Source organism: Pseudophryne corroboree, unplaced genomic scaffold, assembly GCF_028390025.1.
Source record: "Pseudophryne corroboree isolate aPseCor3 unplaced genomic scaffold, aPseCor3.hap2 scaffold_271, whole genome shotgun sequence".
NCBI lineage: Eukaryota > Metazoa > Chordata > Amphibia > Anura > Myobatrachidae > Pseudophryne > Pseudophryne corroboree.
In genome coordinates this window covers 734,302-762,073 of record NW_026969372.1, presented here as the reverse complement: position 1 = coordinate 762,073, position 27,772 = coordinate 734,302, and the positions used below count along the sequence as shown (strand labels likewise).

At 44.9% G+C, this 27,772-nt stretch overlaps 15 non-coding genes across 15 annotated transcripts; 8 read left to right on the top strand and 7 right to left on the bottom strand.

Annotated features, from left to right (window-relative positions):
• Positions 1–9,342: 9,342 nt before the first annotated feature.
• Positions 9,343–9,506, bottom strand: LOC135013482 (U1 spliceosomal RNA). The gene has a single exon (XR_010212155.1). It is a non-coding gene; the product is annotated as a U1 spliceosomal RNA (small nuclear RNA).
• A 144-nt stretch (positions 9,507–9,650) lies between these two features.
• Positions 9,651–9,766, top strand: LOC135013611 (U5 spliceosomal RNA). The gene has a single exon (XR_010212263.1). It is a non-coding gene; the product is annotated as a U5 spliceosomal RNA (small nuclear RNA).
• Positions 9,767–10,036: 270 nt separating this feature from the next.
• Positions 10,037–10,152, top strand: LOC135013640 (U5 spliceosomal RNA). The gene has a single exon (XR_010212292.1). It is a non-coding gene; the product is annotated as a U5 spliceosomal RNA (small nuclear RNA).
• A 2,445-nt stretch (positions 10,153–12,597) lies between these two features.
• LOC135013622 (U5 spliceosomal RNA) lies at positions 12,598–12,713 on the top strand. Its single transcript, XR_010212274.1, has one exon. It is a non-coding gene; the product is annotated as a U5 spliceosomal RNA (small nuclear RNA).
• A 275-nt stretch (positions 12,714–12,988) lies between these two features.
• On the top strand, positions 12,989–13,104 carry LOC135013628 (U5 spliceosomal RNA). The gene has a single exon (XR_010212280.1). It is a non-coding gene; the product is annotated as a U5 spliceosomal RNA (small nuclear RNA).
• Positions 13,105–13,379: 275 nt separating this feature from the next.
• Positions 13,380–13,492, top strand: LOC135013651 (U5 spliceosomal RNA). The gene has a single exon (XR_010212303.1). It is a non-coding gene; the product is annotated as a U5 spliceosomal RNA (small nuclear RNA).
• A 3,834-nt stretch (positions 13,493–17,326) lies between these two features.
• Positions 17,327–17,490, bottom strand: LOC135013471 (U1 spliceosomal RNA). Its single transcript, XR_010212144.1, has one exon. It is a non-coding gene; the product is annotated as a U1 spliceosomal RNA (small nuclear RNA).
• A 144-nt stretch (positions 17,491–17,634) lies between these two features.
• On the top strand, positions 17,635–17,750 carry LOC135013610 (U5 spliceosomal RNA). The gene has a single exon (XR_010212262.1). It is a non-coding gene; the product is annotated as a U5 spliceosomal RNA (small nuclear RNA).
• A 270-nt stretch (positions 17,751–18,020) lies between these two features.
• On the top strand, positions 18,021–18,137 carry LOC135013645 (U5 spliceosomal RNA). The gene has a single exon (XR_010212297.1). It is a non-coding gene; the product is annotated as a U5 spliceosomal RNA (small nuclear RNA).
• A 286-nt stretch (positions 18,138–18,423) lies between these two features.
• LOC135013618 (U5 spliceosomal RNA) lies at positions 18,424–18,539 on the top strand. Its single transcript, XR_010212270.1, has one exon. It is a non-coding gene; the product is annotated as a U5 spliceosomal RNA (small nuclear RNA).
• A 6,628-nt stretch (positions 18,540–25,167) lies between these two features.
• LOC135013557 (U1 spliceosomal RNA) lies at positions 25,168–25,331 on the bottom strand. The gene has a single exon (XR_010212222.1). It is a non-coding gene; the product is annotated as a U1 spliceosomal RNA (small nuclear RNA).
• A 671-nt stretch (positions 25,332–26,002) lies between these two features.
• LOC135013602 (U1 spliceosomal RNA) lies at positions 26,003–26,165 on the bottom strand. Its single transcript, XR_010212258.1, has one exon. It is a non-coding gene; the product is annotated as a U1 spliceosomal RNA (small nuclear RNA).
• Positions 26,166–26,317: 152 nt separating this feature from the next.
• Positions 26,318–26,481, bottom strand: LOC135013339 (U1 spliceosomal RNA). Its single transcript, XR_010212018.1, has one exon. It is a non-coding gene; the product is annotated as a U1 spliceosomal RNA (small nuclear RNA).
• Positions 26,482–27,152: 671 nt separating this feature from the next.
• LOC135013530 (U1 spliceosomal RNA) lies at positions 27,153–27,315 on the bottom strand. The gene has a single exon (XR_010212200.1). It is a non-coding gene; the product is annotated as a U1 spliceosomal RNA (small nuclear RNA).
• A 152-nt stretch (positions 27,316–27,467) lies between these two features.
• Positions 27,468–27,631, bottom strand: LOC135013328 (U1 spliceosomal RNA). The gene has a single exon (XR_010212008.1). It is a non-coding gene; the product is annotated as a U1 spliceosomal RNA (small nuclear RNA).
• Positions 27,632–27,772: the final 141 nt, after the last annotated feature.

Below are 27,772 nucleotides of genomic sequence, written 5' to 3'. Positions count from 1 at the left end.
AAAATGGTAAAAGTTATTGTACTTTAAGTAAAAATAAAAGCTAAAATATCAATCCCAGTTTTGGATTACTTTAATGAACAAAAAAAATGCATATAGCAGAGGATAGTTTCAATCTGCCTACCTCTGGGTTATGGACCCAGCATGCTTCCATTACAGTACTCTGCTGCACATGTAAGTGCAAGAGATCCTGAAGCACTCACTCATCATGGGAAAGTACCAATGTGTTTCTTCATTGGTTGATGGAAGAAACATCTTACAAAAACTCTCCACATTATTGACTTTTTAAAATGTTTCTAGGAATCGTTCTAGATGAATGCTTATTAGCCTTTGTCAGTAAGTACTTTTGCAAAGTGTCGCTGTGGCGCAATCAGTTAGTGTGTAAGGCTATTAACCAAAAGGTTGGTGGTTCAATCCCACCCAGGGACTTAATTGACCTTGTTATCAGATTTTGGTGATCTTTAAGCAGACAAGTCAAAATTTCAAACCCCCTGTTATGGTGTAGGGTACCTGGCCTTCTCTGATGTAATCAGAGTTAGATTTGATTCAGTGATTTTATAAAAACAGCTAGGAAGCACAATTTAGCAGTGGGTTGCAGAGAAAAAGAAATATGCTGGCAGAAAAATCCAATTGAGTGATTAAACAGCTCTTCATTTTCTGGCTTTATTTTTATGCTAACTAATTTGTTCTCTGAAAAGTGTCCACAAAGCCAAGTATCTGATTAACATATTTGTAGGGATGGTTTTTCACCTATTACTAAATTAAACTTGCTTCATTGGAAAGGCAGCAAGATGCATCCTCATTTCAATATCTACTGAAATAATACAGGTTGACACCAGGAAACATTAACGCCACTGCATCCTTGCTGCTTTCTCATGTGGAAGTCTGTTTAATGTGAAAACAAGGTGATATCTAATTAGCACACAGGTAAGGAATTAAGAAAATCTTTATTTAAGGGTAAAGATGTTTCTCACAAAATCATTGCCCCAATGCATCATTGAAATTCAAGCTGGAAAGATGATTTTAATATATCACTTGTACATTTTGTATTGCTCTTCTGGTGACAATGTAGTTTGTTTTTGTCAATTACCATTTTAATAATAGGGTAAAGAAAATTAAGTGGATTTTTGAAAGAAAACAATACTGTCAATATACTATTAAAACAAATTAAAATGGTAAAAGTTATTGTACTTTAAGTAAAAATAAAAGCTAAAATATCAATCCCAGTTTTGGATTACTTTAATGAACAAAAAAAAAATGCATATACTGTAGCAGAGGATAGTTTCAATCTGCCTACCTCTGGGTTATGGGCCCAGCATGCTTCCATTGCAGTACTCTGCTGCACATGTAAGTGCAAGAGATCCTGAAGCCCTCACTCATCATGCGAAAGTACCAATGTGTTTCTTCATTGGTTGCTGGAAGAAACATCTTACAAAAACTCTCCAGATTATTGACTTTTTAAAGTTTTTCTAGGAAACGTTCTAGATGAATGCTTATTAGTCTTTGTCAGTATATTCTTTTTGCAAAGTGTCTCTGTGGCGCAATCGGTTAGTGTGTTCAGCTATTAATCAAAAGGTTGGTGGTTCAATCCCACCCAGGGACGTAATTGACCTTGTGGTCAGATTTTGGTGATATTTAAGTAGACAAGTCAAAATTGCAAACCCCCTCTTATGGTGTAGGGTACCTGGCCTTCTCTGATGTAATCAGAGTTAGATTTGATTAAGTGATTTTATAAAAAAACAGCTAGGAAGCACAATTTAGCAGTGGGTTGCAGAGAAAAAGAAAAATGCTGGCAGAAAAATACAATTGAGTGATTAAACAGCTCTTCATTTTCTGGCTTTATTTTTATGATAACAAATTTGTTCTCTGAAAAGTGTCCACAAAGCCAAGTCTCTGATTAACACCTTTGTAGGGATGGTTTTTCACCTATTACTAAATTAAACTTGCTTCATTGGAAAGGCAGCAAGATGCATCCTCATTTCAATATCTACTGAAATAATACAGGTTGACACCAGGAAACATTAACGCCACTGCATCCTTGCTGCTTTCTCATGTGGAAGTCTGTTTAATGTGAAAACAAGGTGATATCTAATTAGCACACAGGTAAGGAATTAAGAAAATCTTTATTTAAGGGTGAAGATGTTTCTCACAAAATCGTTGCCCCAATGCATCATTGAAATTCAAGCTGGAAAGATGATTTTAATATATCACTTGTACATTTTGTATTGCTCTTCTGGTGACAATGTAGTTTGTTTTTGTCAGTTACCATTTTAATAATCGGGTAAAGAAAATTAATTGGATTTTTGAAAGAAAACAATACTGTCAATATACTATTAAAACAAATTAAAATGGTAAAAGTTATTGTACTTTAAGTAAAAATAAAAGCTAAAATATCAATCCCAGTTTTGGATTACTTTAATGAACAAAAAAAAATGCATATAGCAGAGGATAGTTTCAATCTGCCTACCTCTGGGTTATGGACCCAGCATGCTTCCATTACAGTACTCTGCTGCACATGTAAGTGCAAGAGATCCTGAAGCACTCACTCATCATGGGAAAGTACCAATGTGTTTCTTCATTGGTTGATGGAAGAAACATCTTACAAAAACTCTCCACATTATTGACTTTTTAAAATGTTTCTAGGAATCGTTCTAGATGAATGCTTATTAGCCTTTGTCAGTAAGTACTTTTGCAAAGTGTTGCTGTGGCGCAATCAGTTAGTGTGTTCAGCTATTAATCAAAAGGTTGGTGGTTCAATCCCACCCAGGGACGTAATTGACCTTGTGATCAGATTTTGGTGATATTTAAGTAGACAAGTCAAAATTTCAAAAACCCCTGTTATGGTGTAGGGTACCTGGCCTTCTCTGATGTAATGAGAGTTAGATTTGATTCAGTGATTTTATAAAAACAGCTAGGAAGCACAATTTAGCAGTGGTTTGCAGAGAAAAAGAAATATGCTGGCAAAAAAATCCAATTGAGTGATTAAACAGCTCTTCATTTTCTGGCTTTATTTTTATGCTAACAAATTTGTTCTCTGAAAAGTGTCCACAAAGCCAAGTATCTGATTAACATCTTTGTAGGGATGGTTTTTCACCTATTACTAAATTAAACTTGCTTCATTGGAAAGGCAGCAAGATGCATCCTCATTTCAATATCTACTGAAATAATACAGGTTGACACCAGGAAACATTAACGCCACTGCATCCTTGCTGCTTTCTCATGTGGAAGTCTGTTTAATGTGAAAACAAGGTGATATCTAATTAGCACACAGGTAAGGAATTAAGAAAATCTTTATTTAAGGGTGAAGATGTTTCTCACAAAATCGTTGCCCCAATGCATCATTGAAATTCAAGCTGGAAAGATGATTTTAATATATCACTTGTACATTTTGTATTGCTCTTCTGGTGACAATGTAGTTTGTTTTTGTCAATTACCATTTTAATAATAGGGTAAAGAAAATTAAGTGGATTTTTGAAAGAAAACAATACTGTCAATATACTATTAAAACAAATTAAAATGGTAAAAGTTATTGTACTTTAAGTAAAAATAAAAGAGCAAAAATATCAATCCCAGTTTTGGATTACTTTAATTAACAAAAAAAAATGCATATAGCAGAGGATAGTTTCAATCTGCCTACCTCTGGGTTATGGGCCCAGCATGCTTCCATTGCAGTACTCTGCTGCACATGTAAGTGCAAGAGATCCTGAAGCACTCACTCATCATGGGAAAGTACCAATGCGTTTCTTCATTGGTTGATGGAAGAAACATCTTACAAAATCTCTCCAGATTATTGACTTTTTAAAGTTTTCTAGGAATTGTTCTAGATGAATGCTTATTAGCCTTTGTCAGTATGTACTTTTGCAAAGTGTCTCTGTGGTGAAATCGGTTAGTGTGTTTGGTTATTAACCAAAGGGTTGGTGGTTCAATCCCACCCAGGGATGTTATTGACCTTGTCATCAGATTTTGGTGATCTTTAAGTAGACAAGTCAAAATTTCAAACCCCCTCTTATGGTGTAGGGTACCTGGCCTACTCTGATGTAATCAGAGTTAGATTTGATTAAGTGATTTTATCAAAAAACAGCTAGGAAGCACAATTTAGCAGTGGGTTGCAGAGAAAATGAAATATGCTGGCAGAAAAATCCAATTGAGTGATTAAACAGCTCTTCATTTTCTGGCTTTATTTTTATGCTAACAAATTTGTTCTCTGAAAAGTGTCCACAAAGCCAAGTATCGGATTAACATCTTTGTAGGGATGGTTTTTCACCTATTACTAAATTAAACTTGCTTCATTGGAAAGGCAGCAAGATGCATCCTCATTTCAATATCTACTGAAATAATACAGGTTGACACCAGGAAACATTAACGCCACTGCATCCTTGCTGCTTTCTCATGTGGAAGTCTGTTTAATGTGAAAACAAGGTGATATCTAATTAGCACACAGGTAAGGAATTAAGAAAATCTTTATTTAAGGGTGAAGATGTTTCTCACAAAATCGTTGCCCCAATGCATCATTGAAATTCAAGCTGGAAAGATGATTTTAATATATCACTTGTACATTTTGTATTGCTCTTCTGGTGACAATGTAGTTTGTTTTTGTCAATTACCATTTTAATAATCGGGTAAAGAAAATTAAGTGGATTTTTGAAAGAAAACAATACTGTCAATATACTATTAAAACATATTAAAATGGTAAAAGTTATTGTACTTTAAGTAAAAATAAAAGAGAAAAAATATCAATCCCAGTTTTGGATTACTTTAATTAACAAAAAAAAAATGCATATAGCAGAGGATAGTTTCAATCTGCCTACCTCTGGGTTATGAACCCAGCATGCTTTCATTACAGTACTCTGCTGCACATGTAAGTGCAAGAGATCTTGAAGCACTCACTCATCATGGGAAAGTAACAATGTGTTTCTTCGTTGGTTGATGGAAGAAACATCTTACAAAAACTCTCCAGATTATTGACTTTTAAAAGTTTTTCTAGGAAACGTTCTAGATGAATGCTTATTAGCCTTTGTCAGTATGGACTTTTGCAAAGTGTCTCTGTGGCGCAATTGGTTAGTGTGATTGGTTATTAACCAAAGGGTTGGTGGTTCAATCCCACCCAGGGATGTAATTGACCTTGTTATCAGATTTTGGTGATCTTTAAGTAGACAAGTCAAAATTTCAAAAACCCCTGTTATGGTGTAGGGTACCTGGCCTTCTCTGATGTAATCAGAGTTAGATTTGATTCAGTGATTTTATAAAAACAGCTAGGAAGCACAATTTAGCAGTGGTTTGCAGAGAAAAAGAAATATGCTGGCAAAAAAATCCAATTGAGTGATTAAACAGCTCTTCATTTTCTGGCTTTATTTTTATGCTAACAAATTTGTTCTCTGAAAAGTGTCCACAAAGCCAAGTATCTGATTAACATCTTTGTAGGGATGGTTTTTCACCTATTACTAAATTAAACTTGCTTCATTGGAAAGGCAGCAAGATGCATCCTCATTTCAATATCTACTGAAATAATACAGGTTGACACCAGGAAACATTAACGCCACTGCATCCTTGCCGATGATAACCTCAAGTTGGGTCATTCGGTGCTGCAGAGTCGTACGCACTCTTCCACCCGTTCAAGAGCTTTGGTATAACCCCATGGTTCTTAATGTGACCCCAGCATCCTCTAGGTCGTATGAGAAAATAGGATTTTAATACCTACCGGTAAATCCTTTTCTCTTAGTCTGTAGAGGATGCTGGGCACCTGTCCCAGTCCATACTGTGTCTGCAGTTATTACTTGTGGTTATACACATGTTGTGTTATGGTTCTGGTCAGCTTTTTGCTGCAATTGTTCATGCCGTTGGCTTGTGTTCTGTTGAATGCCACGTTCTGCGGCATGCTTAAGGTGTGAGCTGGTAAGATGCTCACCTTAGTTTAACAATAAATCCTTTCCTCTAAATGTCCGTCTCCCTGGGCACAGTTCCTATAACTGGAGTCTGGAGGAGGGGCATAGAGGGAGGAACCAGTTCACACCCTTTGATAGTCTTAAAGTGCCCATGTCTCTTGCGGATCCCGTCTATACCCCATGGTTCTTAATGTGACCCCAGCATCCTCTACGGACTAAGAGAAAAGGATGCCCTTGCGCACTATCCTGACTTCTCCTCCCGTCTGCTTACTTTGTGCCTTCCAACGCACAATGCGAACTACAGGTGGTGCTGCAGGGCCCACACCCTTTTACTTGCCTTACAGAACAGCTCTGGAGCTGTTACAGTGCCCAGCTGCTGCAAGAAATCAGCTTGAATGCTTCAGGGGATGGGGCATGGCCAACATGAGCCCCACACCAAAGGAGGGTGTGGGTGTTTAATGAGAACTAGGGGTCATCCAAGCACTGCAAAAGGCCGCCATGCCCTGCACGCCCCTTTTCTCTTTTCATATGCAGATGAGGGTTCCAGCCAACTTTGGCCCACTGCTTGGATAACATCACTGTATGCAAATCCGTCTGCTGCAGACCTTCCCCCAGGAATGCTTGTACTTGATGTTGCATATGGTTTGATATTTGATGGTGCTTCAGTATTAGGCAGCCTTCCGCCCTCCCATGTTCATCTGAAAAGATGTGGTCTCCCTGCAGTTGTTGTCCCCAGACGAGAGTTCCCTTGTGCTTCCTCAGTTGAATCTCCTTAACTTGACGGGGGAGGGGCTGCCCGAGCAGCCACCCTCCCCAGCCCTATCCCAACTCATACTTATTTTGCATATGAGATCTCTTGATCATGAAGATTGTTCTCACAGGGTGAGGTTCATCCATTATATTTTAAAATAGGAAGGTACAAATTACATATTTGAATTGCATTTATGTGCTGGATTCAAATGTCCCCCCCCCCCCTTCCATTCTCAATTGTGCCCGTCAGCAGCTATTCTAAGGTTGCTGCCAATGGGTGTGACACATTAATTTCTTCTGTGGGGTACACTGGACTCCACAAGGATTCACATTGGGGTGTAGAGTAGGATCTTGATCTGAGGCACCAACCGGCTCAAAGCTTTTGACTGTTCCCAAGATGCTCAGTGCATTCTCCTCTATAACCCCGCTTCCATGAACAGGGAGCTCAGTTTGTAGTTGGTGCCTTCAGTAGCAGGCCACTTAACAGGGGCCTGCCTCAGGCAGCCTATTCTTAGCTATAAATTTTGACAAGAAAAGAAGAACTTGTTTTATGAGAATCTACAAGGGCTGCAGCAGGCTAGGTCTAATAGACATCTTTACTGCAGCTTCATCACTCCCAGCGGCGCTGTATACTCCCATGCCCTGGTTGCTGGGTCACTGCAGCGGAGGCTCCGGTTTCATCCTAAGGTCAGTCACACACACACCACCCTTCCGGATCACGAGGCCGCTGATGAAGGGGAGCGTGGCCGTAGGGGGTGGACCGTGTGCGCACTGGCGTGGACACTGATTACTGGGCAGCCGCTCCACTAGCCACCAGGTACAGTTAAGGAGCACAGGTCTGGGGGTTTTTCTCCTATATTAACCCAATTTTGTACTGCCCGCAGCGCATTGTGATAGGTAATAGGGCCTGATTCAGGTTGGATTGCAATCACAATAAGCGATCCAACTGCAAAAATTGCTAAGAGCATACGCATGTGCCTGCATTTTCTGTGGCACCCCGCAGAGAATGCGATCGCCTCTGCCTGTCAATCGGGGCGGGGGGGGGGATAGGTGGGTCAGCAACACTCCATTTCCAAGTCAGGGATGGAGCGGTGCGGGGGCAAGGCTTCAAAATGGGGTCTGCAACGGAGGAGACACAGGGGGCGTGGTCACAGCGGCTGTATGACATCACATTCAGCCGCTGTGATCACAAAAATGGTGGCGGCTTCCTGCGCGCACATACAGTCTGCACCAGCAGGAGGCTACATCATTTTTTATGATCACGCTGAACTGCAGTGCGACTGCAATTACAGCATGGTCAAGAAGGGAGGCGTCATGCTGGGTGGCCATGCCCTTTCACTGTGCAGGAGCCAGCACCGCTCACACACTAGTCCCCGGGTGCAGCCCCCAACCCCCGGGACACCCGGAGCAACAAAATGTAGATTCAGGCCACCAGGCCACGCCCCTACCTATGAAACCATGCCTCCTTTTTACCATTGCGCTGCTTATCTGCGCGCACTGCATTACAATCTCCCTCGCCACCTCTCTGGGTGTCACCAGTGATAGTGACACCTCTGCCATGCTTGTAGCAGCTGGTCCTAAGATCTACGCCTCAAGCCCTGAGTGTTTGCCCTTGTGACTTGTTGATCATCATAGCGAAGCAGATGCTTACAGAAAACTGCAGGGGCTTAGATTGAAAATAAAAAAATTGATAGGTATAAGGTAGAGAGGAGCGGGTTCGGTTCTCCGAGAACCGAATTCCCCACGAACTCCACGTTGTTTACACTGGTCCGAGGCAGGCTCGGTTGTTCCCGCCTGACTCGGAAAACCTGAAAAAGGGAAAATGTCATCATCCCGCTGTCGGATTCTCGCGAGATTCGGATTCCATATAAAGAGCTGCGCGTTGCCGCCATTTTTACTCGTGCATTGAAGATAGAGCGGAATGGACGTGGCTATGTTCTCTCAGTGGAAATCTCAATATCAGTGCTCAGTATCAGTGGTTACTTATTGCTGCTCAGTAATACTAGTAGTGTGTCTCTCCTGCTCAGTGTCAGTTCTCAGTAGTATCCTCATCAGTGCTCAGTATCACTGCTCATTGTCTTGTGCTGCATTGTGGTGCTCAGCATACTACAGTACATTACTAATAGTCCAGTGCTGCATCTTGCTGCTCAGTGTCAGTTCTAGTATCCTCATCAGTGCTCACTATCACTGTTCATTGCATTTTGGTTTTCTGTATACTACAGTAACATAGTAATATAGTAACATATAGTAACATAGTTTTTGAGGTTGAATAGAGGCAAATTGTCCATCGTGTTCAACCTGTTTTAAGTTGTGATGATTCTACATACTTGCTGAATAATGTTTTATGACTAGTTAGCTACTATAACTCATGTTACCCCCGGATTAACCATGTTGATATTTTAAGTATTATAACCTTGGATAGCTTTTTCATTCAGAAATGTATCCATTCCTTTTTTAAATCCAATTACAGAGTCCACCATTACCACCTTCCCTGGCAGGGAATTCCACATCCTGATTGCCCTAACAGTGAAGATCATAGTATCTCACCTGGCAGGTAAGTAGGAGTTGGGCTAGAGCTGTGGAGGATTGCTGCTCGGGCACCCCCTGTCAAGTGAAGGAGATCCAACTGAGGCAGCACAAGGGAACTCTCGAAAGAAGAACAAGGCTAGAGGAAGATCTGAGACAAAGAAATCTGACTTTTACCAGAGCTGACCAGAGGAAAGCACAAACACAGTCCCCCACTACCACAAATAATGCAGTCGAGTTTCCCACATTTGGGGAAATCACAGGGGTCAGCATACCCAGAATGCAATGAATGAACCTCACCCTGGGAGAACAATCTTCATGACCATGGTATCTCCTATGCAAAATAAGTATGATTTGGGATAGGGCTGGGGAGGGCCGCTGCTCAGGCACATCTCTGTCAAGTAAAGGAGATTCAACTGAGGCAGCACAAGGGAACTCTCATCTGGGGACAACAACTGCAGGGAGAACACATATTTTCAGATGAAAATCTTGGTCATGCTCTGGTTTCTCTTCAGAACGAACAAATCTTTCGCCTTTTACTAAAGATTTCCGTGGAGAGGAGCAAAACTGAGTTTTACCTCAATTTTTGCATGCCCCATCTTTTTGGGGTTTCTTTTATCGGTTTAAAGATAGAATGAGTGTGCTTTAATGAAAGCTCATTTGCATAGAAATTACAGTAAATGTTTGTTTCTTTTCAAACAGAACTTTCTTGACCATGCTACTTGCTTGAAAGATCTGGGAGCACATGGAATACAGTACAAACCATGCTTATAGCAAGGAGAAGCCAGGTGAGAAATCTGCTTTCTTTTAAATTGGGCGCTCACTTTGATCTGAATGAGGACTGCTGGCATGGCACTCAGGCGACAGGTGGAATCTTGGTCATGCTCTGGTTTCTCTTCAGAACTAACAAATATTTCGCCTTTTATTAAAGATTTCCGTGGAGAGGAGCAAAACTGAGTTTTATCTCAATTTTTGCATGCCCCATATTATTGGGGTTTCTTTTATCAGTTTAAAGACAGAACGAGTGTGCTTTCTTGTTAGCTTTAATGTAAGTTTATTTGTATAACAATGACAGTAAATGTCTGTTTCTTTTCAAGCAGAACTTTCTTGACCATACTAATTGCTTGAAAGATCTGGGAGCACATGGAAAAGAGTACAAACCATGCTTATAGCAAGGGGAAGCCTGGTGAGAAATCTGCTTTCTTTCTTTCAAATTGGGTGCTCACTTTGAGCTGAATGAGGACTGCTGGCATCAGGGCCGGCTCTAGGCATGTTCGAATAGAGCGGCCGCGCAGGGCACCACCCTTAATGGGCGCCACGCGCTGGCGCCGCCATATTCGATGCTGGAGCCGGCCCTGTGTGTGTGCTGCTGCAGCATTTGGCGGTCGCGCTGTGTATGCGCGCTGCGCGGCGCCGGTATCTAACATCAGACGCCGGCGCCGCGCATAGCCCGCCTGCACAAGTGGCCGCCCACCCGCCCGCCAGCCCGGACCCAGGCTCAGGCTCACTCGCCCGGCCTCCCGCCCGCCCGCCAGCGCTCCCACACAGGCGGACAGCAGTACTCCTCCCCAGCGCCGCAGGTATTTTTTTTTTTTTGGGGGGGGGGAGATCCGCACTGTGGGGGCATTTCTGGCACACAGGGGGCATTTTTGGTTATGTGGGGGCATTTCTGGCACTGTGGGGGCATTTCTGGCTCTGTGGGGGGCATTTCTGGCACTGTGGGGGCATTTCTGGCACTGTGGGGGCATTGCATATCTGGCTCTGTGGGGGCATATTTGGCACTGTGGGGACATATCTGGCCCTGTGGGGGCATATCAGGCACTGTGGGGACATTTCTGGCACTGTGGGGGCATTTCTGGCACTGTGTGGGCATTTCTGGCACTGTGGGGGCATTTATCTGGCTCTGTGGGGGCATTTATCTGGCTCTGTGGGGGCATTTATCTGGCTCTGTGGGGGCATTTATCTGGCACTGTGGGGGCATTTCTGGCACTGTGGGGGCATTTCTGGCACTGTGGGGACATATCAGGCACTGTGGGGGCATATCTGGCACTGTGGGGGCATATCTGGCATTGTGGGGGCATATCTGGCACTGTGGGGGCATTTCTGGCACTGTGGGGGCATTTCTGGCACTGTGGGGGCATTTATCTGGCTCTGTGGGGGCATTTATCTGGCACTGTGGGGGCATTTATCTGGCACTGGGGGCATTTATCTGGCACTGTGGGGGCATTTCTGGCACCGTGGGGGCATATCTGGCACTGTGGGGGCATATCTGGCACTGTGGGGACATATCTGGCACTGTGGGGGCATTTATCTGGCTCTGTGGGGGCATTTATGTATCAGGCACCGTGGGGGCATTTATGTATCAGGCACCGTGGGGGCATTTATGTATCATGCACCGTGGGGGCATTTATGTATCATGCACCGTGGGGGCATTTATGTATCAGGCACCGTGGGGACATTTATGTATCTGGCACCGTGGGGGCATTTATGTATCTGGCACCGTGGGGGCATTTATGTATCTGGCACCGTGGGGGCATTTATGTATCAGGCACCGTGGGGGCATTTATGTATCTGGCACCGTGGGGGCATTTATGTATCTGGCACCGTGGGGGCATTTATGTATCTGGCACCGTGGGGGCATTTCTTGCACTGTGGGGGCATTTCTTGCACTGTGGGGACATTTCTTGCACTGTGGGGGCATATCTTGCACTGTGAGGGCATTAATGTATGTGGCACTGTGGGGGCATATCTGCGCTGTGGGGGCATTTATCCATCTGGAACTGTGTGGCCATTTATGTAGCTGGCACTGCTGGGGGGCATGTCACGTGTAGCTGGCACTGCTGGGGGGCATGTCATGTGTAGCTGGCACTGCTGGGGGGCATATCATGTAGTGTTCCCGCTAGGCGTCTGTGGCTGGGCAGTGTGTCTCAGTGCTCTACCTGGCGCAATGTGTCTAACGTGCTCTTATAGGAGGTTCTACCTGGTGCAATGTGTATTAGCTGCACTACTGTGTGGTGTAATGTGAATTGCCACTATAATGTGGCTACGCACCTTCCCCACGAAGTAACTCCCCTAAATTTTTGCTGCGCGCCTTTGGCGCGCACTGTCCATGCTTTAGCGTGTGGAAATGGGAACAACAAGCATTACAGTATGTACATCATTTTGCCCACCTAACTTAAAAATGTGCCCTCCCTGTGATCAGCAACCTGCCCTAAAAAGTGAACACTAGCACGTGTAGCTGGCACTGCTGGAGGGCATGTCATGTGTAGCTGGCACTGCTGGGGGACGAGACCACGCCCACTTTTTCAAGAGGCCACGCCCACTTTTCCAAGGGCGCGCGCATGGGGGGGGGGCACTTTTACATTTTCTCGCTCAGGGTGCTAGTAGGCCTGGAGCCGGCCCTGGCTGGCATGGCACTCAGGCGACAGGTGGAATCTTGGTCATGCTCTGGTTTCTCTTCAGAACGAACAAATCTTTCGCCTTTTACTAAAGATTTCCGTGGAGAGGAGCAAAACTGAGTTTTATCTCAAATTTTGCATGCCCCATCTTATTGGGGTTTTATTTTATCGGTTTAAAGATAGAACGAGTGTGCGTTAATGTAAGCTCATTTGCATAGAAATGACAGTAAATGTTTGTTTCTTTTCAAACAGAACTTTCTTGACTATACTAATTGCTTGAAAGATCTGGGAACACATGGAAAAAAATACAAACCATGTTTATAGCTAGGGGAAGCCTGGTGAGAAATCTGCTTTCTTTCTTTCAAATTGGGTGCTCACTTTGAGCTGAATAAGAACTGCTGGCATGGCACTCAGGCGACAGGTGGAATCTTGGTCATGCTCTGGTTTCTCTTCAGAACGAACAAATCTTTCGCCTTTTACTAAAGATTTCCGTGGAGAGGAGCAAAACTGAGTTTTATCTCATTTTTTCCTTGCCCCATCTTATTGGGGTTTTATTTTATCTGTTTAAAGATAGAACGAGTGTGCTTTAATGTAAGCTCATTTGCATAGAAATTACAGTAAATGTTTGTTTCTTTTCAAACAGAACTTTCTTGACCACACTAATTGCTTGAAAGATCTGGGAGCACATGGAAAAGAGTACAAACCATGTTTATAGCAAGGGTAAGCCTGGTGAGAAATCTGCTTTCTTTCATTCAAATTGGGTGCTCACTTTCAGCTGAATGAGAACTGCTGGCATGGCACTCAGGCGACAGGTGGAATCTTGGTCATGCTCTGGTTTCTCTTCAGAACTAACAAATATTTCGCCTTTTATTAAAGATTTCCGTGGAGAGGAGCAAAACTGAGTTTTATCTCAATTTTTGCATGCCCCATATCATACCTCCCAACTGTCCCGATTTTCGCGGGACAGTCCCGTTTTTTGGGGACTGTCCCGCTGTCCCACCTGCGGGCCGCAGTGTCCCGCGGTGGGGAGGACAGTTGGGAGGCTCTGTCTGTCGCTGCCCTGCTTAGCAGAGCAGCGGTGAATAGACGCTGTGCGCATGCGCACAGCGTCTATTCACTGAAGTCAGAGGGAGAGGTGGCATGCCAGCGGCTCACAGAGCGCTGGGCATGCCCCCTCAGTGCCGAAAACGGGGGCGTGACTCGCGATCGCGGGTCCTCCCGTGAAGTCACACCCCCTTTTACTTAGGCCACGCTGCAATTGTTCATGCCGTTGGCTTGTGTTCTGTTGAATGCCACGTTCTGCGGCATGCTTAAGGTGTGAGCTGGTAAGATGCTCACCTTAGTTTAAAAATAAATCCTTTCCTCGAAATGTCCGTCTCCCTGGGCACAGTTCCTATAACTGGAGTCTGGAGGAGGGGCATAGAGGGAGGAGCCAGTTCACACCCTTTGATAGTCTTAAAGTGCCCATGTCTCTTGCGGATCCCGTCTATACCCCATGGTTCTTAATGTGACCCCAGCATCCTCTACGGACTAAGAGAAAAGGATGCCCTTGCGCACTATCCTGACTTCTCCTCCCGTCTGCTTACTTTGTGCCTTCCAACGCACAATGCGAACTACAGGTGGTGCTGCAGGGCCCACACCCTTTTACTTGCCTTACAGAACAGCTCTGGAGCTGTTACAGTGCCCAGCTGCTGCAAGAAATCAGCTTGAATGCTTCAGGGGATGGGGCATGGCCAACATGAGCCCCACACCAAAGGAGGGTGGGGGTGTTTAATGAGAACTAGGGGTCATCCAAGCACTGCAAAAGGCCGCCATGCCCTGCACGCCCCTTTTCTCTTTTCATATGCAGATGAGGGTTCCAGCCAACTTTGGCCCACTGCTTGGATAACATCACTGTATGCAAATCCGTCTGCTGCAGACCTTCCCCCAGGAATGCTTGTACTAGATGTTGCATATGGTTTGATATTTGATGGTGCTTCAGTATTAGGCAGCCTTCCGCCCTCCCATGTTCATCTGAAAAGATGTGGTCTCCCTGCAGTTGTTGTCCCCAGACGAGAGTTCCCTTGTGCTTCCTCAGTTGAATCTCCTTAACTTGACGGGGGAGGGGCTGCCCGAGCAGCCACCCTCCCCAGCCCTATCCCAACTCATACTTATTTTGCATATGAGATCTCTTGATCATGAAGATTGTTATCACAGGGTGAGGTTCATCCATTATATTTTAAAATAGGAAGGTACAAATTACATATTTGAATTGCATTTATGTGCTGGATTCAAATGTCCCCCCCCCCCCCCCCTTCCTTTCTCAATTGTGCCCGTCAGCAGCTATTCTAAGGTTGCTGCCAATGGGTGTGACACATTAATTTCTTCTGTGGGGTACACTGGACTCCACAAGGATTCACATTGGGGTGTAGAGTAGGATCTTGATCTGAGGCACCAACCGGCTCAAAGCTTTTGACTGTTCCCAAGATGCTCAGTGCATTCTCCTCTATAACCCCGCTTCCATGAACAGGGAGCTCAGTTTGTAGTTGGTGCCTTCAGTAGCAGGCCACTTAACAGGGGCCTGCCTCAGGCAGCCTATTCTTAGCTATAAATTTTGACAAGAAAAGAAGAACTTGTTTTATGAGAATCTACAAGGGCTGCAGCAGGCTAGGTCTAATAGACATCTTTACTGCAGCTTCATCACTCCCAGCGACGCTGTATACTCCCGTGCCCTGGTTGCTGGGTCACTGCAGCGGAGGCTCCGGTTTCATCCTAAGGTCAGTCACACACACACCACCCTTCCGGATCACGAGGCCGCTGTTGAAGGGGAGCGTGGCCGTAGGGGGTGGACCGTGTGCGCACTGGCGTGGACACTGATTACTGGGCAGCCGCTCCACTAGCCACCAGGTACAGTTAAGGAGCACAGGTCTGGGGGTTTTTCTCCTATATTAACCCAATTTTGTACTGCCCGCAGCGCATTGTGATAGGTAATAGGGCCTGATTCAGGTTGGATTGCAATCACAATAAGCGATCCAACTGCAAAAATTGCTAAGAGCATACGCATGTGCCTGCATTTTCTGCGGCACCCCGCAGAGAATGCGATCGCCTCTGCCTGTCAATCGGGGCGGGGGGGGGGGGATAGGTGGGTCAGCAACACTCCATTTCCAAGTGAGGGATGGAGCGGTGCGGGTGCAAGGCTTCAAAATGGGGTCTGCAATGGAGGAGACACAGGGGGCGTGGTCACAGCGGCTGTATGACATCACATTCAGCCGCTGTGATCACAAAAATGGTGGCGGCTTCCTGCGCGCACATACAGTCTGCACCAGCAGGAGGCTACACCATTTTTTATGATCACGCTGAACTGCAGTGCGACTGCAATTACAGCATGGTCAAGAAGGGAGGCGTCATGCTGGGTGGCCATGCCTTTTCACTGTGCAGGAGCCAGCACCGCTCACACACTAGTCCCCGGGTGCAGTCCCCAACCCCCGGGACACCCGGAGCAACAAAATGTAGATTCAGGCCACCAGGCCACGTCCCTACCTATGAAACCATGCCTCCTTTTTACCATTGCGCTGCTTATCTGCGCGCACTGCATTACAATCTCCCTCGCCACCTCTCTGGGTGTCACCAGTAATAGTGACACCTCTGCCATGCTTGTAGCAGCTGGTCCTAAGATCTACGCCTCAAGCCCTGAGTGTTTGCCCTTGTGACTTGTTGATCATCATAGCGAAGCAGATGCTTACAGAAAACTGCAGGGGCTTAGATTGAAAATAAAAAAATTGATGGGTATAAGGTAGAGAGGAGCGGGTTCGGTTCTCCGAGAACCGAATTCCCCACGAACTCCACGTGGTTTACACTGGTCCGAGGCAGGCTCGGTTGTTCCCGCCTGACTCGGAAAACCTGAACAAGGGAAAATGTCATCATCCCGCTGTCGGATTCTCGCGAGATTCGGATTCCATATAAAGAGCTGCGCGTTGCCGCCATTTTTACTCGTGCATTGAAGAGAGAGCGGAATGGACGTGGCTATGTTCTCTCAGTGGAAATCTCAATAGCAGTGCTCAGTATCAGTGGTTACTTATTGCTGCTCAGTAATACTAGTAGTGTGTCTCTCCTGCTCAGTGTCAGTTCTCAGTAGTATCCTCATCAGTGCTCAGATCACTGCTCATTGTCTTGTGCTGCATTGTGGTGCTCAGCATACTACAGTACATTACTAATAGTCCAGTGCTGCATCTTGCTGCTCAGTGTCAGTTCTAGTATCCTCATCAGTGCTCACTATCACTGTTCATTGCATTTTGGTTTTCTGTATACTACAGTAACATAGTAATATAGTAACATAGTTTTTGAGGTTGAATAGAGGCAAATTGCCCATCGTGTTCAACCTGTTTTAAGTTGTGATGATTCTACATACTTGCTGAATAATGTTTTATGACTAGTTAGCTACTATAACTCATGTTACCCCCGGATTAACCATGTTGATATTTTAAGTATTATAACCTTGGATAGCTTTTTCATTCAGAAATGTATCCATTCCTTTTTTAAATCCAATTACAGAGTCCGCCATTACCACCTTCCCTGGCAGGGAATTCCACATCCTGATTGCCCTAACAGTGAAGATCATAGTATCTCACCTGGCAGGTAAGTAGGAGTTGGGCTAGAGCTGTGGAGGATTGCTGCTCGGGCACCCCCTGTCAAGTGAAGGAGATCCAACTGAGGCAGCACAAGGGAACTCTCGAAAGAAGAACAAGGCTAGAGGAAGATCTGAGACAAAGAAATCTGACTTTTACCAGAGCTGACCAGAGGAAAGCACAAACACAGTCCCCCACTACCACAAATAATGCAGTCGAGTTTCCCACATTTGGGGAAATCACAGGGGTCAGCATACCCAGAATGCAATGAATGAACCTCACCCTGGGAGAACAATCTTCATGACCATGGTATCTCCTATGCAAAATAAGTATGATTTGGGATAGGGCTGGGGAGGGCCGCTGCTCAGGCACATCTCTGTCAAGTAAAGGAGATTCAACTGAGGCAGCACAAGGGAACTCTCATCTGGGGACAACAACTGCAGGGAGAACACATATTTTCAGATGAAAATCTTGGTCATGCTCTGGTTTCTCTTCAGAACGAACAAATCTTTCGCCTTTTACTAAAGATTTCCGTGGAGAGGAGCAAAACTGAGTTTTACCTCAATTTTTGCATGCCCCATCTTTTTGGGGTTTCTTTTATCGGTTTAAAGATAGAATGAGTGTGCTTTAATGAAAGCTAATTTGCATAGAAATTACAGTAAATGTTTGTTTCTTTTCAAACAGAACTTTCTTGACCATGCTACTTGCTTGAAAGATCTGGGAGCACATGGAATACAGTACAAACCATGCTTATAGCAAGGAGAAGCCAGGTGAGAAATCTGCTTTCTTTCAAATTGGGCGCTCACTTTGATCTGAATGAGGACTGCTGGCATGGCACTCAGGCGACAGGTGGAATCTTGGTCATGCTCTGGTTTCTCTTCAGAATGAACAAATCTTTCGCCTTTTATTAAAGATTATCCGTGGAGAGGAGCAAAACTGAGTTTTATCTCAATTTTTGCATGCCCCATATTATTGGGGTTTCTTTTATCAGTTTAAAGACAGAACGAGTGAGCTTTCTTGTTGGCTTTAATGTAAGTTTATTTGTATAACAATGACAGTAAATGTCTGTTTCTTTTCAAGCAGAACTTTCTTGACCATACTAATTGCTTGAAAGATCTGGGAGCACATGGAAAAGAGTACAAACCATGCTTATAGCAAGGGGAAGCCTGGTGAGAAATCTGCTTTCTTTCTTTCATATTGGGTGCTCACTTTGAGCTGAATGAGGACTGCTGGCATGGCACTCAGGCGACAGGTGGAATCTTGGTCATGCTCTGGTTTCTCTTCAGAACGAACAAATCTTTCGCCTTTTACTAAAGATTTCCGTGGAGAGGAGCAAAACTGAGTTTGATCTAAATTTTTGCATGCCCCATATTATTGGGGTTTCTTTTATCTGTTTAAAGACAGAACGAGTGTGCTTTCTTGTTAGCTTTAATGTAAGTTGCCATAGATGCAGTGAAACACGCGTGTAGGGCACGGCGTGTCCTCGTGTATTTGACTCATGTGAAATGTTATAAAACAAAAATATATGATTATGATGTTAGCTGTTAGTCTCCACTAATAGGGAATAGAAGCTGAGCTATAAGAAAGGAATACACTAGATATGATGTCACTTAGCAATTACAATGTCTAAAGTGCATACAGATAGCTACTAATAACTCTTGATAAGAAAGTATATCAGTGTGGGTATATTTATATGATGGGATATTGGGACTAGTGAATATATATCACTCCTGCTGTCCAGATTGGCAATAACCAGACAATTATGATAAGAGTAGAGATGTCACATGGGCTGCTATAGATATTAATTTAATGCTGTATGTGTCATTTGTTACAAATGGATACATTTTCTATGAGTCAGCCTAGCAGCTGCATGTTCTAACAGAACACTATCCTCACACAGAATCTGCTAACCTTGAGATAACTAAATGACAGTGTGTAACAGTCTCTTTACTATAAGACTGTTACAAAGTAATATATATATTTGAAGTCAGTCTAGCAGCTGTGTGTTCCAGCAGTTTATAAGACAAAGAAAATCTCCTATTGTGGAATCTAGACACATGGGACTGCTGGCCTGTGTCATACTATTTCTATGTAATACCAGTAACATGTATATAACTGTTACATAATTGTTACAAATGGATAAATCTTTGAGTCAGCCTAGCAGCTGCATGTCCTAACAGGACACCATAAATCCTTTACAGTGTAACAAATTGATTGGTAACACTTAAAGGCTGGAGAGCAGCTATATGCCTTACTAGCATACTCAATATACCACATTATTACACCAGTTACCACGATTATTGACAGCGCATTTGATATATTATATTACCCTCACACTGAGTCTGTTTACCTTTAGATAACTAAGTGACCGAATATGTAACAGTTTCTCTATCATAAGACTGTTACAAAGTGAGATAGATATATTTGGAAGTCAGTCAAACAGCTGTGTGTTTCAGCGGTTTATAAGAAAATTCCTCATTGTGGAATCTGGACCACTAAGGGTTATTATATATATAGCACATGGAATTGCCACATCTCCCTATATGATAATTTCATTACACTGTAACATAATAAGAATTAACTCTTTAACAGTGTAAATAGAGAGTAATGAATCTCTGACACATGGAATATATTATTTCTTAGATGAATTGGATAAACCATTATGACAGACACTTTGCTTCCTAATAAGAATTGAGGTGGCTATACCTCTAAGGAAAGCATTATTGCCTACGCCTAGATCAGATTAAATAAGATCTGGCTGAATATATGAAGGAAGGTTGCTATTTATATGAGAATTGGAATTGCTATATTCCTTAAGGCAACCCCACCGATTGATATATGTTGTCAATTAAGTATATCTGAACGGCTATATCTGGACCAGATTTAATAAGATCTGGCTGATTATATGAAGGAGGGCTGCTATTTATATTGGAATTGCCATATTCCTTAAGGCAACCGCACCTGTTGGTATATCTCGCCAATTAACTATATCTAAACAGCTAAATTAAAGGTATTCATCATTTTTTTAGTTTGGATATTAATAAATATGATCTTTCCATGATGCATAGAGATTTCCCTATCAAGTGATTCCTTATCCGATATAGAAAGCTATCCCCCTATGGTATTGAATTTAGGAATATAGTCTTAGGGGACACAGAGAAATAAGTGATCCCCATCTACCTAAGCACCCCACAAATTGGAGGTTAGCTTACCGGTTATACTCAATCACCCCCACAAATTCGCCAATGGGGATGGCTTCCCGGGAGGTAACCCCTATTGAGTGAAGGGAGTATATAGGATACGACCCAGTGGTACCTGACGACATAGATACTAACAGCTATTTAATAACATTACGCTAGAAAGTGATTATTAGCAACATATATATCTATATAAACAACCCCGCCAGGGTTGTGCCTTCAAAAATAATCACACATGGACACGCTTTTTAAACCTTTTTTTCACATCTCTTTATTCTTCTTATGCACATGTATGTTAGTTCTGTGATTTTAACCTTTATGTTTCACTGCAGTTTGGGATAATAATATTAATATTTATCCAATTTTAATACATACTTAATAAAGGTTATATTTTATGATTCATTCATTCTGTCCAGTGCGTCAACAGTGCAGATTTCTTCTTGTTTTTTCTCCCAAATTCTATAACAATGACAGTAAATGTTGTTACTTTTCAAACAGAACTTTCTTGACCATGCTACTTGCTTGAAAGATCTGGGAGCACATGGAAAACAGTACAAACCATGCAGTATCACAAGAGCCTTTATTTGATCTTTCATGAAGATAGAGCAGAATTGAGGACACGTCAACAATTTCTGCCGAAGGTGGTTCATCTTTCCACATGGTGCCTTTGGCCACTGACACCTTCGTTGAGTCAAAGTCTCTGGCTGTGGTCAGAACTTTGAAAATTTATGTCACCAGAACGGTTCAGATTAGGAAAACAGAGGCTCTGTTTGTCCTGTATGCTCCCAACAGGATTGGGTGTCCTGCTTCCATGTAGACCATTATGCGCTGGATCTGTGGTAAGATTCAGCATGCTCATTCCACGGCAGGATTGCCGTTACTGAAATAGGTGAAGACCCATTCTACTAGAAAGGTGGGTTCATCCTGGGCAGCTGGTCGGGGAGTCTCGGCATTGCAATTTTGCCGAGCAGCTATTTAGTAAACACTTTTGCTAAGTTTTACAAGTTTGATACCTTGGCTGATGATAACCTCAAGTTGGGTCATTCGGTGCTGCAGAGTCGTACGCACTCTCCCACCCGTTCAAGAGCTTTGGTATAACCCCATGGTTCTTAATGTGACCCCAGCATCCTCTAGGTCGTATGAGAAAATAGGATTTTAATACCTACCGGTAAATCCTTTTCTCTTAGTCCGTAGAGGATGCTGGGCACCCGTCCCAGTCCATACTGTGTCTGCAGTTATTACTTGTGGTTATACACATGTTGTGTTATGGTTCTGGTCAGCTTTTTGCTGCAATTGTTCATGCCGTTGGCTTGTGTTCTGTTGAATGCCACGTTCTGCGGCATGCTTAAGGTGTGAGCTGGTAAGATGCTCACCTTAGTTTAACAATAAATCCTTTCCTCGAAATGTCCGTCTCCCTGGGCTCAGTTCCTATAACTGGAGTCTGGAGGAGGGGCATAGAGGGAGGAGCCAGTTCACACCCTTTGAAAGTCTTAAAGTGCCCATGTCTCTTGCGGATCCCGTCTATACCCCATGGTTCTTAATGTGACCCCAGCATCCTCTACGGACTAAGAGAAAAGGATGCCCTTGCGCACTATCCTGACTTCTCCTCCCGTCTGCTTACTTTGTGCCTTCCAACGCACAATGCGAACTACAGGTGGTGCTGCAGGGCCCACACCCTTTTACTTGCCTTACAGAACAGCTCTGGAGCTGTTACAGTGCCCAGCTGCTGCAAGAAATCAGCTTGAATGCTTCAGGGGATGGGGCATGGCCAACATGAGCCCCACACCAAAGGAGGGTGGGGGTGTTTAATGCGAACTAGGGGTCATCCAAGCACCGCAAAAGGCCGCCATGCCCTGCATGCCCCTTTTCTCTTTTCATATGCAGATGAGGGTTCCAGCCAACTTTGGTCCACTGCTTGGATGACATCACCGTATGCAAATCCGTCTTCTGCAGACCTTCCCCTGGAATGCTTGTACTAGTTGTTGCATATGGTTTGATATTTGATGGTGCTTCAATATTAGGCAGCCTTCCACCCTCCCATGTTCATCTGAACAGATGTGGTCTCCCTGCAGTTGTTGTCCCCAGACGAGAGTTCCCTTGTGCGTCCTCAGTTGAATCTCCTTAACTTGACGGGGGAGGGGCTGCCCGAGCAGCCACCCTCCCCAGCCCTATCCCAACTCTTACTTATTTTGCATATGAGATCTCTTGATCATGAAGATTGTTCTCACAGGGTGAGGTTCATCCATTATATTTTAAAATAGGAAGGTACAAATTACATATTTGAATTGCATCTATGTGCTGGATTCAAATGTCCCCCCCCCCCCTTCCTTTCTCAATTGTGCCCGTCAGCAGCTATTCTAAGGTTGCTGCCAATGGGTGTGACACATTAATTTCTTCTGTGGGGTACACTGGACTCCACAAGGATTCACATTGGGGTGTAGAGTAGGATCTTGATCTGAGGCACCAACCGGCTCAAAGCTTTTGACTGTTCCCAAGATGCTCAGTGCATTCTCCTCTATAACCCCGCTTCCATGAACAGGGAGCTCAGTTTGTAGTTGGTGCCTTCAGTAGCAGGCCTCTTAACAGGGGCCTGCCTCAAGCAGCCTATTCTTAGCTATTAATTTTGACAAGAAAAGAAGAACTTGTTTTATGAGAATCTACAAGGGCTGCAGCAGGCTAGGTCTAATAGACATCTTTACTGCAGCTTCATCACTCCCAGCGGCGCTGTATACTCCCGTGCCCTGGTTGCTGGGTCACTGCAGCGGAGGCTCCAGTTTCTTCCTAAGGTCAGTCACACACACACCGCCCTTCCGGATCACGAGGCCGCTGATGAAGGGGAGCGTGGCCGTAGGGGGTGGACCGTGTGCGCACTGGCGTGGACACTGATTACTGGGCAGCCGCTCCACTAGCCACCAGGTACAGTTAAGGAGCACAGGTCTGGGAGTTTTACTCCTATATTAACCCAATTTTGTACTGCCCGCAGCGCATTGTGATAGGTAATAGGGCCTGATTCAGGTTGGATTGCAATCACAATAAGCGATCCAACTGCAAAAATTGCTAAGAGCATACGCATGTGCCTGCATTTTCTGCGGCACCCCGCAGAGAATGCGATCGCCTCTGCCTGTCAATCGGGGCGGGGGGGGGGGAGAGGGGGGTCAGCAACACTCCATTTCCAAGTCAGGGATGGAGCGGTGCGGGGGCAAGGCTTCAAAATGGGGTCTGCAACGGAGGAGACACAGGGGGCGTGGTCACAGCGGCTGTATGACATCACATTCAGCCGCTGTGATCACAAAAATGGTGGCGGCTTCCTGCGCGCACATACAGTCTGCACCAGCAGGAGGCTACACCATTTTATATGATCACGCTGAACTGCAGTGCGACTGCAATTACAGCATGGTCAAGAATGGAGGCGTCATGCTCGGTGGCCATGCACTGTCACTGTGCAGGAGCCAGCACCGCACACACACTAGTCCCCGGGTGCAGCCCCCAACCCCCGGGACACCCGGAGCAACAAAATGTAGATTCAGGCCACCAGGCCACGCCCCTACCTATGAAACCATGCCTCCTTTTTACCATTGCACTGCTTATCTGCACGCACTGCATTACAATCTCCCTCGCCACCTCTCTGGGTGTCACCAGTGATAGTGACACCTCTGCCATGCTTGTAGCAGCTGGTCCTAAGATCTACGCCTCAAGCCCTGAGTGTTTGCCCTTGTGACTTGTTGATCATCATAGCGAAGCAGATGCTTACAGAAAACTGCAGGGGCTTAGATTGAAAATAAAAAAATTGATGGGTATAAGGTAGAGAGGAGCGGGTTCGGTTCTCCGAGAACCGAATTCCCGACGAACTCCACGTGGTTTACACTGGTCCGAGGCAGGCTCGGTTGTTCCCGCCTGACTCGGAAAACCTGAACAAGGGAAAATGTCATCATCCCGCTGTCGGATTCTCGCGAGATTCGGATTCCATATAAAGAGCTGCGCGTTGCCGCCATTTTTACTCGTGCATTGAAGAGAGAGCGGAGAGGACGTGGCTATGTTCTCTCAGTGGAAATCTCAATATCAGTGCTCAGTATCAGTGGTTACTTATTGCTGCTCAGTAATACTAGTAGTGTGTCTCTCCTGCTCAGTGTCAGTTCTCAGTAGTATCCTCATCAGTGCTCAGTATCACTGCTCATTGTCTTGTGCTGCATTGTGGTGCTCAGCATACTACAGTACATTACTAATAGTCCAGTGCTGCATCTTGCTGCTCAGTGTCAGTTCTAGTATCCTCATCAGTGCTCACTATCACTGCTCATTACATTGTGGTGTTCTGTATACTACAGTAACATAGTAATATAGTAACATATAGTAACATAGTTTTTGAGGTTGAATAGAGGCAAATTGCCCATCGTGTTCAACCTGTTTTAAGTTGTGATGATTCTACATACTTGCTGAATAATGTTTTATGACTAGTTAACTACTATAACTCATGTTACCCCCGGATTAACCATGTTGATATTTTAAGTATTATAACCTTGGATAGCTTTTTCATTCAGAAATGTATCCATTCCTTTTTTAAATCCAATTACAGAGTCCGCCATTACCACCTTCCCTGGCAGGGAATTCCACATCCTGATTGCCCTAACAGTGAAGATCATAGTATCTCACCTGGCAGGTAAGTAGGAGTTGGGCTAGAGCTGTGGAGGATTGCTGCTCGGGCACCCCCTGTCAAGTGAAGGAGATCCAACTGAGGCAGCACAAGGGAACTCTCGAAAGAAGAACAAGGCTAGAGGAAGATCTGAGACAAAGAAATCTGACTTTTACCAGAGCTGACCAGAGGAAAGCACAAACACAGTCCCCCACTACCACAAATAATGCAGTCGAGTTTCCCACATTTGGGGAAATCACAGGGGTCAGCATACCCAGAGTGCAATGAATGAACCTCACCCTGGGAGAACAATCTTCATGACCATGGTATCTCCTATGCAAAATAAGTATGATTTGGGATAGGGCTGGGGAGGGCCGCTGCTCAGGCACATCTCTGTCAAGTAAAGGAGATTCAACTGAGGCAACACAAGGGAACTCTCATCTGGGGACAACAACTGCAGGGAGAACACATATTTTCAGATTAACATGGGAGGGCAGAAGGCTGCCTAATACTGAAGCACCCCCAAACAACAAACCAAATGCAACTACTAGTGCAAGCATTCCTGGGGGAAGGCCTGCAGCAGATGGATTTGCATATGGTGATGTCATCCAAGCAGTGGGTCAAAGTTGGCTTCAACCCTCGTCTGCATATGAAAATAAAAATGGGGTGTGCAGGGCATGGCGGCCTTTTGCGGCGCTTGGATGACCCCTAGTTCGCATTAAACACCTCCACCTTCCTTCGGTGTGGGGCTCATGTTGGCTATGCCCCAGCCCCTGAAGCATTCAAGCTGATTTCTTGCAGCAGCTGGGCACTGTAACAGCTCCAGAGCTGCTCTGTAAAGCAAGTAAAAGGGTGTGGGCCCTGCAGCATTACCTGTAGTTTGCATTGTGCTTTGGAAGGCACAAAGTAAGCAGACGGGAGAAGTCAGGATAGTGCACAAGGGCATAGAAGGGAGCGGCTCAAGAAAAGAGAAGTGGAAACAGACAGCAAACTAGGCTGGAGAGAGACCTGAGACAAAGAGATCTGAATTATACGAGAGCCGACCAGAGGAAACACAAATTATGTAATCAAGTGTCCCACATTTGGGGAAATCGTAGGAGCAGCACACCCAGAGTGCATTGGGTGAGCCTTGCCCTGGGAGAAGCACCTTCCTGATCATAGTATCTCACCTGGCAGGTAAGTAGGAGTTGGGCTAGAGCTGGGGAGGGTCGCTGTTCGGGCACCCCCCTGTCAAGTGAAGGAGCTCCAACTGAGGCAGCACAAGGAAACTCTCGAAAAAAGAACAAGGCTAGAGGAAGATCTGAGACAAAGAAATCTGACTTTTACCAGAGCTGACCAGAGGAAAGCACAAACACAGTCCCCCACTACCACAAATAATGCAGTCGAGTTTCCCACATTTGGGGAAATCACAGGGGTCAGCATACCCAGAATGCAATGAATGAACCTCACCCTGGGAGAACAATCTTCATGACAATGGTATCTCCTATGCAAAATAAGTATGATTTGGGATAGGGCTGGGGAGGGCCGCTGCTCAGGCACATCTCTGTCAAGTAAAGGAGATTCAACTGAGGCAGCACAAGGGAACTCTCATCTGGGGACAACAACTGCAGGGAGAACACATATTTTCAGATGAACATGGGAGAGCAGAAGTATGCCTAATACTGAAGCACCCCCAAACAACAAACCAAATGCAACAACTAGTACAAGCATTCCTGGGAAAAGGTCTGCAGAAGACGGATTTGCATACGGTGATGTCATCCAAGCAGTGGGCCAAAGTTGGCTGGAACCCTCATCTGCATATGAAAAGAGAAAAGGGGTATGCAGGGCATGGCGGCCTTTTGCGGCGCTTGGATGACCCTTAGTTCGCATTAAACACCTCCACCCTCCGTCGGTGTGGGGCTCATGTTGGCTATGCCCCAGCCCCTGAAGCATTCAAGCTGATTTCTTGCAGCAGCTGGGCACTGTAACAGCTCCAGAGCTGCTCTGAAAGGCAAGTAAAAGGGTGTGGGCCCTGCAGCACTACCTGTAGTTTGCATTGTGCGTTGGAAGGCACAAAGTAAGCAGACAGGAGAAGTCAGGAGAGTGCACAAGGGCATAGAAGGCAGCGGCTCAAGAAAAGAGAAGTGGAAACAGACAGCAAACTAGGCTGGAGAGAGACCTGAGACAAAGAGATCTGAATTATACGAGAGCCGACCAGGGGAAACACAAATTATGCAGTCAAGTTTCCCACATTTGGGGAAATCGCAGGAGCAGCACACCCAGAGTGCAATGGGTGAGCCTTGCCCTGGGAGAAGCACCTTCATGATCATAGTATCTCACCTGGCAGGTATGTAGGAGTTGGGCTAGAGCTGGGGAGGGTCACTGCTTGGGTACCCCCCTGTCAAGTGAAGGAGATCAAACTGAGGCAGCACAATGGAACTCTCGAAAGAAGAACAAGGCTAGAGGAAGATCTGAGACAAAGAAATCTGACTTTTACCAGAGCTGACCAGAGGAAAACACAAACACAGTCCCCCACTACCACAAATAATGCAGTTGAGTTTCCCACATTTGGGGAAATCACAGGGGTCAGCATACCCAGAATGCAATGAATGAACCTCACCCTGGGAGAACAATCTTTATGACCATGGTATCTCCTATGCAAAATAAGTATGATTTGGGAAAGGGCTGGGGAGGGCCGCTGCTCAGGCACATCTCTGTCAAGTAAAGGAGATTCAACTGAGGCAGCACAAAGGAACTCTCATCTGGGGACAACAACTGCCGGGAGAACACATATTTTCAGATGAACATGGGA